This window comes from Felis catus, chromosome A1, assembly GCF_018350175.1.
Source record: "Felis catus isolate Fca126 chromosome A1, F.catus_Fca126_mat1.0, whole genome shotgun sequence".
Taxonomy (NCBI): domain Eukaryota; kingdom Metazoa; phylum Chordata; class Mammalia; order Carnivora; family Felidae; genus Felis; species Felis catus.
In genome coordinates, this window is record NC_058368.1 from 145,071,124 (window position 1) to 145,084,382 (window position 13,259).

At 35.5% G+C, this 13,259-nt stretch overlaps 1 protein-coding gene across 6 annotated transcripts in view; it reads right to left on the reverse strand.

Annotated features, from left to right (window-relative positions):
- SSBP2 (single stranded DNA binding protein 2) overlaps positions 1-13,259 on the reverse strand; it is a 316,027-nt gene that overhangs the window by 224,148 nt on the left and 78,620 nt on the right. The gene's annotated exons all lie outside the window — the stretch shown is intronic.

Sequence of the window (13,259 nt, forward strand, 5' to 3'; positions counted from 1 at the left end):
TGTAAGAATTCAAATTATCAGCAAACCACAGCATTAAGCAAACTTTAAAAACAGCAAATCATATTAAGCATTTGGATGCTTATAGTTTACAGGTTAACACAAAATTACATATAAATTTATCATTTAAATATAGAATATTAAGTATGCACTATACACTTGTACTATTCTCATTATCTTGTGGATTCAGAATTTTAAGCTACACCATGTGGCTCAATTTCAGTTGAGCTGTTAACAAAATATTATTCATAAACTCAAATTAGTCTGAGGCAGTATTTTTAATGATATCTTGGACTGATGCCCAGATAGCTCACAACAGTTCAGTTTCTGCTACACTATATTTACCAATATTAAGCCAGGTTTACAGTAAACAAAACAATGTAATAATAACCACAATTCTGTAGAGCTACACCATTTCTCTTGCCAAGTGAATTTCTGATTGTTAAAGACTGATAGCATTTGCAAAAATGAATATTTTCTTCATTTTCATGAAAAATATCATGCGTGTCATGAAAAGAGAAAGCTAGTAGAAATTCAATTGCTCTGTCCATTCAATTCTTTCCCCATTCCAGAATTGCCAAACACTCAAAATGAGAATTACTCCGTGGTTACCAAGTACCACAAGAGAGTAGACATCTGTTAAAATTACACTTAGATAAAAAGTATGTTATTAGAAACATCTCCTAACCTCTTCAAGTTGAATGACACTTCTTAGATCGTGTTTCTCAACACTTTTTCTACCCTAACACACATGAGGAACATGATATCTTCCTTTTGATTGCCTTATCTCCTGTGGAAACATGGCTCATCCCCAAAGTACATAATGAATATGGGAATAATAATATTCCTATAGTTGCAAACAATCCCTACTAGTGATTCTTTTTTTTTTTAATATTTATTTATTATTGAGAGACATAGATGGAGCGTGAGTAGGGGAGGGGCAGAGAGAGAGGGAGACACAGAATCTGAAACAGGCTTCAGGCTCTGAACTGTCGGCACAGAGCCCGACACAGGGCTCGAACCCACAAACCCCGAGATCATGACCTGAGCCGAGTCAGACGCTTAACCGACTGAGCCACCCATGAGCCCACCTACTAGTGATTCTTACTACATGTTCTTTAAATACACATATCCCACACAACCTGTCCTTCCACTAACTACTCCCAAACCTATCACATGATTCTCTGACCACAGTGGCAAATCTCACCTCAAAAAAGAATTGTGAATTTTTCCTGGAGAGACTATGAAGCCTCAAAATTGCTTGCTAGTGACAGTGTCACCCTACTGCCTGAAAAGAAACCTGGCCCCAAAGCAATTTCTTACAGTTGGTCAAATCTTGGGCCTGGCATCAAACCAGTGTTACCCACTAAACAAGAAAAGGCTGAACAATAAGGATGTTCCACCAAGCTTGGAAAAGTAGGAAGCAAGAGGCAGAGCATGAAGCAGAGACAGCAGGTGGGCCTTGGAGGAAGGGGAATGGACCCCAGAACAGCACAAGTGTTGCTGCGTCCTTGCAATGAACACCATTCATTCCAAATTAAGCAAATCACTTCCTCGTAATCTCTTCTTTGCAATATTAAAGGAGCTAATATATTTCTACTATGTTTTTCTCAATTATGTAATAAAATGGATATCTCTTTACAAGTGGAATTAAAAGCAACAATCTCTACTCTTTCTCTATGGATCTAAGACAGTGATTATAAAAAATGTATTGGCTAGAGAGCCTGGGTAGCTCAGTTGGTTAAGCATCTGACCCTTGATTTCTTGAGGTCTTGAGATCAAGCCTCTTTTCATGTGGTTCTGCACTGAGCATGGAGCCTGCTTGGGATATTCTCTCTCTCTCTCTGTCTCTGTCTCTGTCTCTGTCTCTGTCTCTCTCTCTCTGCCCCTCCCACTCCCCCTCTCCTCTCTCACTTTCAAAAACAAACAAACAAGCAAAAAAAAAAAAAAACAACTATTGGAAGAGTCACAGAATCAATGGAGAAAAGGCGTCTCAAACTACATAACTAAAAATTCCGAAGCATCTTCTAAGTGGTATGCTTGTCCTCCTACCTTTGGAATGTGTGGAGTACAAGCACATCACCACCAACAGAGTGATACAGTGGGATAGGGCAGAAAAAAAACCTATCCATAATGTTAGCTCATATGTCCAAGTTCTATAACCTCCCTTGAACAAAATTAATGCTGCCTGGCAGTCAAGATCTATACTCCAGAAAGAGTGGCTCTGCTACCGTGACCACTCCATAATACATCACCAGCAAATCTCCAATATTTTAACTATCGCCTCAGGGCAAAAGACTTCCCAAACCTATCTCTTTAGCCCTATCCTCTCTACTATACTCCAAACCTGCTGCTCTAAATTATTGTTTGAAGTTCCTAACATGATACTTCTCTTTAAATTGATCACATCCAAAGTTAAATTCATCTTCTCCATCTGTTTATAGTACCCATGCTCACCTTGAGTGAAATAGAATGTGAGTCTTCAATTCCTCATTTGTAAAATGGGAAGAATATTTTCCCATGACTGTTAAAATTTCACATAATTCTCTCACATCCAGTAATATATTACCAAGTCATGTAATGGACCTTAATGTCACAATCTCTCCCACATTTGCCAGTTCTTTCTATCCCCCTGTCTACCCCTGAGGAACCACTAGGAGCCACACCAAGAGCAGAATCATTTGCTCTAGCTTCAGATACAGGTACTGTGTATTTCCAATTAGCTCTCAGAGTAGAGGCATCAGGGCCACTAGAAATAAGAAACTCCAGAAGGCTCTGGGGGAAAGCCCTGCAGTTAAAGATAACATTTGAACACAGATGATTCCAAGACTGGAGAGTAACACTTACCCATCCATGCAGGTAAATCATGGCATGGTCCCTTGCCTGCTGGCATGATATTACCAAACATAAGACAACATTTTGATTCAATTTCTACTGAACAGTAAAAATTTTAAAGTAAATATTGAATATGCAAATATTTAAACCATGTATACTCTCAAATTAACTTCATTTTCCTTTTTGGGAATCCTTGAAAAATTTGTAATTTTTGATGATTTAGAGTGGCTATTTAACCTAGTGGATTATAGTGTGATCCAAATACATAAAAAATTAAGAATCATCCAATAATAGTTTATACACACATATACATACGTATATGTATACATACTGTGTATAGAAAAAGAATAGAAGGAAACGTGAGTTACAGCTACTGGTAGAAACATTAATAACAATAAGAAGTAACAAATTAAGTCTTATTAGTACAGATGGGGAGAGAAAACCTAAAGAAAGCATTAAGACCTATGGCCTACTTAGAGTGGGAACAAACACGCCCATAGGTCCTTCAGAAGGCCTGAGGGCAACATTTCTTTTAGCATGGTCCTCTAATTAAGAATCATAATGGTAGTTTTATGTCTCCAACAAAAGTTTAAACTTTATGCCACTCAAACTACACAAAAATCTAAGATATTTGGCTATATAAAAATATTAAACCTCTGATAATACTTTCTGCAAACATTTTTCCCCAGTTTGTTGTTTGACTTAATTTGGGTAGTGATTTTTTTTTTTTTTTCTGGGGCAGGGGCATTTAGGTACTTTTGATATATAGAAAATATAGAAATAACTAATATGAAAAAAAATGCCCAACACATAGATAAATGGGCAGGGACAATAACAAATATCATGACTAATTTTAAAACATGGAGACTGTCAGGGCACCTGGGGGGCTTAGTCCTTTCAGAGTCTGACTTCAACTCAGGTCATGATCTCACAGTTCATTAGTTTGAATTCCGCCTCAGGCTCTGTGCTGATAGCTCAGAGCCTGAAGCCTGCTTCAGATTCTGTGTCTTCCTCTCTCTCTGCCCCTTCCCCAGTCACACTCTGTCTCTGTCTCTCTGTCTCTCAAAAATAAACATTAAAATAAATTATAAAATAAAATAAAACATGGAGAAGTTAAATATCATTGTGAATCAAAGAAATATATTAAAGAAATAATAGGATTTAAATTCTCACTTAAACACATAATATGTGAGGAAATGGACACTCAAATAATGCTGAGGACAATAAACTGGTATTATGCTTTCAAAACGAATTTGGCAATAAATATGCATCAAGAATTTGGAAAAAAATTTTATAAACTTTGACCCAGTAATTCTACTACTGGAATCTAGCTAAAGAAATTATCCTAAATGTAGAAAAACTTAATGCACAATAATTTTTAGCCAAAGATTATATAGAACAGAGAATGAATGAATGATGAAGAAATGAAGAAGAAACTAGCTGAAGTTACAGTGAAATATTTTACATTAGTTAATTTCATGTTTGAAAATATAATTCAGAATTTAATTATAAATTTATTCAATAAGCACTTAAGTGAATTCTCTCTGCTTAACTCCTGAACTTAAAAATCTAAGAAAATGTTGGGGTGCCTGGGTGGCTCAGTCGGTTAAGCATCCGACTTCGGCTCAGGTCATGATATCACGGTCCGTGAGTTTGAGCCCCACGACGGGCTCTGTGCTGACAGCTCAGAGCCTGGAGCCTGCTTCCGATCCTGTGTCTCCCTCTCTCTCTGACCCTCCCCTATTCATGCTCTCTCTCTCTGTCTCAACAATAAATAAACATTTAAAAAAATCTAAGAAAATGTCACTACCACATGAGCAAGTAAAATTACTTCAAAATTACTTCGTGAAAATTATAAAATCTAACAAAGAAACAAATTTTTACCATTCATATGAATGAACTCTATTACACACCTATCATTTAACAGTACTAGAACAACTAAGTATATACTAATAAAGCATCTACAAGAGATATTGTCACTCACGAGTCTTATAGTGAATTCTCAACTATCCTTGTAAATGAAGTACTTTACGGTCTGAGAAAGGGGTAAAGACCTAAATTCACTCAATTCTTTCTATAATCTAATTTGATATTAAATCTCTTCCTCCAAGGAAATTGTAGAAAATAAGGACCTACAGGCAAGATATTAAAAAGATTTCTAAGACAGGATTGTTAATTTGCAAACAAGTTTCCAAGGTATGCATAAATAAAAGGTGAATGCGTTCTATAGTTCAGAGCTAATTCCTAACTCTCTTTCTACATACATGTATATGTACATGTATCAATTATCTATGTGTGTGTGTATAATACATCTTTATTTTTTTTATTTTATTTTTTTTTAAATTTTTTTTTCAACGTTTATTTATTTTTGGGACAGAGAGAGACAGAGCATGAACGGGGGAGGGGCAGAAAGAGAGGGAGACACAGAATCAGAAACAGGCTCCAGGCTCTGAGCCATCAGCCCAGAGCCTGACGCGGGGCTCGAACTCCCGGACCGCGAGATCGTGACCTGGCTGAAGTCGGACGCTTAACCGACTGCGCCACCCAGGCGCCCCTATTTTTTTTTTTATTTTTATTAAAAAAAATTTTTTTAACGTTTATTTATTTTTGAGACAGAGAGAGACAGAGCATGAACAGGGGAGGGACAGAGAGAGAGGGAGACACAGAATCTGAAACAGGCTCCAGGCTCTGAGCTGTCAGCACAGACCCGGAGGCGGGGCTCGAACTCAAGGACCATGAGATTGTGACCTGAGCCGAAGTCGGATGCTTAACCGACCGAGCCACCCAGGCACCCCTAATACATCTTTATTTTAAAAAACATTATTTGGGGCACCTGGGTGGCTCAACCAGTTAAACATATGACTCTTGGTTTTGCCTCAGTTCATGATCTCATGGTTCATGAGTTCAAGCCCTGCATCAGGCTCTGTGTGCTGATGGTGTGAAGCCTGCTTGGGATTCTCTGTACCCCTCACTCTCTACCCCTCCTCAACTTGCTCTCTCTGCCTCTCAAAATAAATAAATATACTTTACAAAAATTTTTAAAAATCATTATATCATGGGAATGCAAGCTGGTACGGCCACTCTGGAAAACAGTATGAAGGTTCCTTTAAAAACTCAAAATAGAACTTCCCTATGACCCAGCAATTGCACTACTAGGCATTTACCCAAGGGGTACAGGTGTGCTGTTTCGAAGGGACACATGCACCCACATGTTTATAGCAGCACTATCTACAATAGCCAAAGTATGGAAAGAGTCCAAATGTCCACTGATGGATGAATGGATAAAGAAGATGTGGCATATATATACATAAACATGCGCGCGCACACACACACACACACACACACACACACACACACACATATATACAATGGAGTATTACTCAGCAATCAAAAAGAATGAAATCTTGCCATTTGCAACTATGCGGATGGAACTGGAGGGTATTATGCTAAGTGAAATGAGTCAGAGAAAGACAAAAATCATGACTTCACTCATATGAGGACTTTAAGAGACAAAACAGATGAACATAAGGGAAGGAAAACAAAAATAATATAAAAACAGGGAGGGGGGCAAAACAGAAGAGACTCACAAATATGGAGAACAAACTGAGGGTTATTGGAGGGGTTGTGGGAGGCGGGATGGGCTAAATGGGTACGGGGCACTAAGGAATCTACCCCTGAAATCATTGTTGCACTATATACTAACTAATTTGGATGTAAGTTTAAAAAATTAAAAATAAAATTTAAAAAAATCATTATTTCACAACAGTCAGCTAATAAAAATGGCCTAATGTTTTTTAAATCTAAATTTATAGAACAGTTAAAAGTGGATATGACTTGATATTATAGAAAGGACATGTTTATCTGTTGAACAGGATTCATCAAGTTTCCTTTATATTACATATGCCAGTTATAATAACATATAATGTTTTTTTAATTTTTTAATGTTTATTTTTGAGAGAGAGAGCGTGAGCAAGGGAGGGAGGGCACAGAGAGGAAGACACAGAACCTGAAGGAGGCTCTAGGCTCTGAGCTGCCAGCAGAGCCTGACATGGGGCTCAAACTCACAAACCACAAGATCATGACCTGAGCTGAAGTCAGACACTTAACCGACTGGGCCACCAGGCACCCCAACAATTAATTTAATATTTACAAAACTTTTCAGGAATAAATACTATAATACGTACCACATTTTTGTAATGTGTGGATAACATTTTATTACGCCTCACAATTTTCCTGTGAGGGAGAAAGAGTTATGAACTATGTAGAAATATTATTAGGTAAGTGTCTATATAGTGGAAAGTCCAACTACCAATAAATGACCATGTCTATCAGTCTGCCCGTAATATCCTGTATCTACTTTTCAAACTTAGGTCTATTACCAATTAGAGAACCTGTCTTTTTCACATTATCCTTTTAATACTCCAAAAAGATGTAGTGTTGAAACTGAAAAGGGCTCAAACTCACAGACTGTGAGATCACGACCTTAGCCGAAGTCAGATGCTTAACCGACTGAGCCACTCTGGTACCCTAATAAGCTGTGTTTTGTTTGTTTTTTTTTAAGTTGTTATACAATCTTGTCATCCTTCCACCTTTATACATACAGTGAATTAACCATAAGAATTTTTTCTTTTTTTTTTTCGGGGCCTAACTGAATGAATTTTAAAATTACAAATGGGAGTCTATTAATATGAAGGCTTTATTTGAATCTTTTTTTCTTTTTCCTTGCTAAATGTAAGAAGATGGGAAAATGTGAAGTTTTCATCACTGAAGTTTGGAATGGATGGATGTTTTCTTATATTAAATGGCAGCTTTCAGAGCCTGGAGCCTCTTCAAATTCTGTGTCTTTCTCTCTCTCTGTCCCTCCCCACTCACAGTCTGTCTCTCTCTGTCTCTCAAAAATAAATAAACATTAAAAATAAATAGGGGCGCCTGGGTGGCACAGTCGGTTAAGCATTCAACTTCAGCCAGGTCACGATCTCGCGGTCCGGGAGTTCGAGCCTGGCGTCAGGCTCTGGGCTGATGGCTCGGAGCCTGGAGCCTGCTTCCGATTCTGTGTCTCCCTCTCTCTCTGCCCCTCCCCCGTTCATGCTCTGTCTCTCTCTGTCCCAAAAATAAATAAACGTTGAAAAAAAAATTTATAAAAATAAATAAATAAATAAATAACAAATAAAATACTACAGTTTGACAACATAACATTGCCAAAACAATTCCTTCACACTGATTTAATCCCTATATGCAAAAAAAAAAAAAAAAAAAAAAAAAAAAAAAAAAAAAAAGACTTTTTTACAGAAATAAGTTAGTCCATTTAGTTATGGGTGGTAAATTTTTTTTTTTTAATAAAATTAATCCCCAATGACAAAAACCTCCTTCTCTCTGCTTTACTTCTTTTTAAAAGAAAAGAAGTCAAGGTTAGGAAATAAAAAAACAAAAAGATGGTAGAGGACTACAAGTGGGGTATTTTGTAAAGAATGGTCTAGCTATGGCCATTTAACACCAGTGAATTATAGGTATCCAAAATGCTGCATCCAAAATTTAGTCCCCATCTTTTGTCCTTAAATCCCAATGTCAGTAAGCATAAGACTTAGATATAGAGAACTGAAAGCAGACCAAAAGCAAATTAAGTTCTGTCTTTTCCAGTCACGTTGGATCTACAAAAGAGATCTCTCTTATTCCTGAGCCACTGTATAATTCCAGTATTGACCAAAGACATGTATCAGTGTCCAAATGTGACTCCTAGGTGATAAAATGCCAGTAGTTAGCTGGATCACAGCTACCTAACAAGTAGCAAGGAGCATTTGACAGCTACTGAGAGGCTGCTCATGAGACTGTAAGTAGTTTAGCAGTGACACTAGATCAGCCTGATCAAATTTTCAACAGAGTTTACAACCTAGTGCTAAGGAGGTGTGAAAAATTAGAAATCTCTTTCTAACATTGTCTTTTAAAAGTTCTTCATCATTAACAGCGAAGCTAAAAAACTGATTTAGAGTGTCAAAACTGTCTATGCAATGAGACTTCATTTGACTAACACCCAGTCTTTGTTTTAGCACACTAAAATTTCTATTATTTTTAATATTCTCAATATCAGTCATAAAGAAATAGATACATGATATATATACAGATACTGAAGATACTAAATGTTCTAGGGCAGCGATAAATGAATCAGTTAAGATAGGGACAGGAAGGAAAGATTAAACAATTACATGAATAGCTGGGTACAAAAAATATTTAACTCTGCTGATGTCTCATTGATGAGACAAGTAATATTTGGAAATATGATTTGAAATTAAGTGATATGGTGTACTTAGAAAAAAAACACACTTGTCTTATACAGACAGGCAAGTTCAGGATTAAAGTGACTACAATCAATTTGGGGGAACTAAAAAGCCTAAGATGTAAAAATGAGAATTAATAAAAAAAATAATTAATCAATAGTTTGTAGAAATACAATTACTCATTGAAAATTCACAGTAAAATTTTCCAACCAATCTTCTATCTAATCTATAAACACTAGAAATACAGTACTGACTGTACTTGATAACAGTACTTATTCCACTGCAATCCAGCTGGAAAATCTTATACTTTATACCCAGGCTCCCACTTGCTTACGGAATCTTGATATATACAGTTTAAGTCTTTACTATCTGTTGGTGTTATCCTTTCAGAGTAGATTTTCCTTTACATTCACCCAGAATACTAGTAGCTTCTTAATCCTTGCTGATTAACCATGGAGATCTTCTCGTACTCTATTTCAATGTTTTAACATCAAAAATAACACAGACACCAGACCTCAACTTATGCCATGGAGGAGTAAGTAGAACTGAACTTGTTCTCTTTCTTTAAACAACTAGAAAACTGGATATAATATCTGATCAAATCTGAGAGGGATTTAGGCAGCTGGAATTTGTGGGCAGAGTATTAGACAGGAGGGAACTACACAGGAAAAAGCTCCAACCATCTTGTTGCCCATGCATGAGGTGAAACTTTACCAGGCCAAGGAAAGAACACTGCTCAAGAACATTCATTAGAGAGCCATGGGTCACACCACGGGTCACACATCAGAGGTAGGACTAAACTAGTGTTAGAGTAAAAGGAGACTGAAGCCTCACAACGGTAAGTAATTTTAACCACCTAACCAAGGTTTTAACAGCATACAAGTCTAGCTAGATTGATATGGCCAGAAAGAAAGTAGCTTTAAGTAAAGATAAGTACGAAAAACAAAAAAAGTGATACTGGTTATCAACTCAGAGATATTAAGATAGCTTTAAGGTTGGTAAATGACTTGGCCAGTGGGTGCAAGGAGTATATGGGAAATCTTTGTACTTCATTCAATTTTGCTGTGAACCTAAAATTGCTCTTTAAAACAAAAAGATGGATGTGATGGATAATGCAGTTTCCTACTTCCTTCTCCTGTACCTTACTCCTCCTGTACTGTTTGGTATTTTGCAAATTTTCTATAATCAAGAAAAAATTATTTTAAAACTTAGTCATGAGCTCATAGCTCCTTCCCCAAGCTTATTATCTACATGTAACATTTCCTCAAGTAAAGATTAACAGTAATAGCTTAATAATGTTATTTCAATATATTATAACAAAGAAAATCTTCCTTCTAAGTAATGTAAATTATATATCCAAGAAATTAAGATATCTAGAAAATATTTAAAAGATGTCTAATGTTTTCCTGCTGGTTACTAAGCACCAAAAATAACTTATTCAGAATTTTTTTCTGGCTTTACCACTCTTATTTTTCTTAATTCTTCCTACTAATTCTCTTTTGTTATATTTGCACATGCCATTTTGGCATTGAGACCTATTCTACTTTATATCTGTTCTCTTTTCCCATTCACTTTACATTCCCCACTACTTTTTGCACCTTCTTTTTTAATGTTTCCCCATATTCCAACTTCTTTATCCTCAGCCAAACCCTATGATCATCTAGCTATAACACACTTGGTAATGTCTTTACTTGGACCTACTCATTATTGTCATATTTAAAGCATACACATTAATATGCACCCTTAAGTGAGGCTAGTGCTTATGATCCATTTTCCACTTTCCTAGAATAATTCTGGAAGAGTTTTTCTCATAACAAATTCTAGCAATGTCTCTGATCTGTACTCCTTAAGGTATAGGCAGAACAGGAAAGAAAGGCTTCAGAAGAATACAGCCACAGACATAAGGAGACCCAGAACTCTTAACACTACAGAAAGAAGTGGGCAGGCGTTCAAAGGAAAAACTCCAACTCAGGAAAGACACAGGATAATTCTTTCCCTATGATTTTCAGTGGATATAAATGCACGGTAATTATTTTAATTTTTTTGAGGTAATTTTTTTAAAGATCCATATAAGATAATCAGAACTTTATGTTTCCCCCTCACCCCCAGGTCTTAATCTATTTCCTAGCATTGGTTTGAAATATTTAGACACTTACAGCATTTGGTCTTTCAGACTGTTTATTAATCTCTTTCTTAGGCAACTCTTAAGCATCTATTTTGTGTAAAGTACTGAGAAGCAATGAAATATCATTAAGATCTATTAATGTAGAATCTGTAGCAATAGAGTCAGAGAATGCATCTTTACATCAAGAAAGAGTTTAACTAGTAGCAAAAATAATTCTAAATATCTGATGTTAGAAACAAAAACAATTTTCAAACATCCTGAGAAACTTTACAAATGAACACTTATGCTAATCACCATCAACAGTTAATAAGCTCCTACTATTGTTCTAGGTGTTAGAAAAAAAAAAGAGAGAGAGAGGGAGAGAGATACAAATTTTGCTCTCAGGTAATTTTCAGACTTGTTAATGGGATGAAACATATAATTAAAAATAAGATTGGTAATATAAAGGAGTATATGATGGGTATGCAAGCAACAAAACATAAAGAAACCAGAATAGGAAGAGACCATTATAAGAGACTCTTGACAAAAGGGCTTCAACTGACAGAGGAAATAGCACTTAATCTAGGTATTAAGGGAAATGGGATAAGCAGGAAGAAAAGGAGATTTTAAAGAAAAGGGTAATAGTATGAAAGAATTAGCTGTATTATACTCAACAGTGGTAGTCAAAATAAAATTCTCTATGTACCTGAAAGTAATAAAATGGTTTCGTAAGATACTCTATTACTGAGACAGATTTCTACATTTCAATATACAATAGAAAGACTTTACTCCAGTATTATGGAATATAATATAGTAACAATACCAACTTCTATTTATAGTGTTTTATAGCTTATAAAATGCTTTCACATATGAAAGTCATTTATTATTAGCCATTTATAGTAATTTTACTTTATTAAGAATTTTTTCACATAATTCTCTTTTAATTATTTTTTTAGCTTATATTAAAATGAGCCTTATTATGACATTTGTAATTTAAAAAATGTTTATCTAGAAGAATGTTTACCTATGGAATCTCCCAAATGAAATGTAGGTTATCATGAAAAGCTTTAGAATACAAAATTTACTTTCTATTCAAAAACATGAGCAAAAACCCACTTTTTATTTTTTTAATATCAGAAAGTAGAATCTATATTTTTCAAATTTAGATAATGTTATTTTTATGCTTCAGCTATATTTGTATCTAAGACAAATATTTAAAATGTATCTCTACATAAGAAGCCAAAAAAGAAAAGCAGGCAGGAGGGACAAAAAACAAGATAAAACACCACATGAAGCTCTATTAAATTCATCTCCAGATAGTCAATTTCTAATCAATTGCACTAAGAAAGCATTTAGCATTCATGAGTGCCTAAATCAAAGAAAAGAGAGTGAGCTAAGAAATCCTGACTTCCTTAAGTCCAGATAGAAATAAGCAAACTAACTCCTTAATTTTAGATAAGCAATCATAGCATAATTAGCAAATTTGAAAATAAAATTTAGGAGATAACTAAAATATTTAGATTCCTGAATTCACATCCCTAAAGAAGAGACACTATGAAACACTGCACAAAATCTGATTAAGATTAGCTTAACAAGGAGCACCTGGATGGCTCAGTCAGTTGAGAATCCAACTTCAGCTCGGGTAATGATCTCATAGTTCTTGAGTTCGGGCCCCAATGTGGGCTCTGTACTGACAGTTCAGAGCCTGGAGCCTGCTTTGGATTCCATGTCTCGCTCTCTCTCTGCCCCTCCCCTGCTCCTCTCTCTCTCTCTCTCTCTCTCCCTCTCAAAAATAAACAGTATAAAAAAAAATTTTTTTTAAGATTAGTTCAACAAAAATAAATGTAAAATCCTGTGCTTGAATCAAAAAACTTGCAGGATTGACAAATATAACTTAATAATAGCTCATGTAAAAAGACAGATTTTAGTTGACTGTAAGTTTATGAATTAATAGCATATTTAACTGCCCTTCCAAAAGAGCTAATTTTATCTCTAAAGGTTTTAATAAAGTATAGAACTAGAGAGGAGAGGTAATATTCCTAGAAAGATGA